The following is a 729-nucleotide window of genomic DNA, read 5'->3' on the forward strand; positions in this document are numbered from 1 at the left end:
GAATAAATATATAAAATAATGAATAAAAATGCTCAGTTATTGAGGCATCTGGATCAGAACGACACAAGTTTAAATCCCAGCACCACCAAGCTGCTGGTCCCTTAACCCTCAACTGCGCAGATATAAGTCACTCTGGATAAGGATGTCTGCCAAATGCCATAAATGTAAATAACTGTAGATTTTCTTCAGTTCAGGGTTCAGTTTATTATTTCTGAATAAACTCTTTGTAACCAGCAGATGGCAGCAATTTGTATTTGCTTATAGTTTTTACTTATTTTTTTCTACTTCTAAGATAAACGATTTGGTTTGTTTTTTTATTCTAAAAGAATGCAAGTTCACTTAAGAAAAAAAGTAATCTAATAACTAATATACATTGTTAATACTAAAAACTGTAAATTGTTAAACAGTGCAATAACAATAATTTAATTGTTGTGAAATATCCAAATGCAATTTGTTTGTACTTTTTTTTTGTTAATATTTTTTCATCTGCTTCATAAATTGCACATTTTATGCTGCTGTACAATGGAAATTTCCCCACGGTGGAACAAATAAAGCTTTATCTTATCTTATTCTAACACCACAATGTCGGTTAAAACAATGGCGCTTCTCTACTGCAACTAGAACAACCGCCTTCACCCTAACCCCGCCCAGTCGAACCCGTATCTTAACAACTGCCCCCTATTCTCTTTCTGATTGGTTACAATTCAAGCTTCCGCCATATTCAAACAC

This window comes from Silurus meridionalis, chromosome 18 (genome assembly GCF_014805685.1).
Source record: "Silurus meridionalis isolate SWU-2019-XX chromosome 18, ASM1480568v1, whole genome shotgun sequence".
In the NCBI taxonomy this organism is placed as follows: domain Eukaryota; kingdom Metazoa; phylum Chordata; class Actinopteri; order Siluriformes; family Siluridae; genus Silurus; species Silurus meridionalis.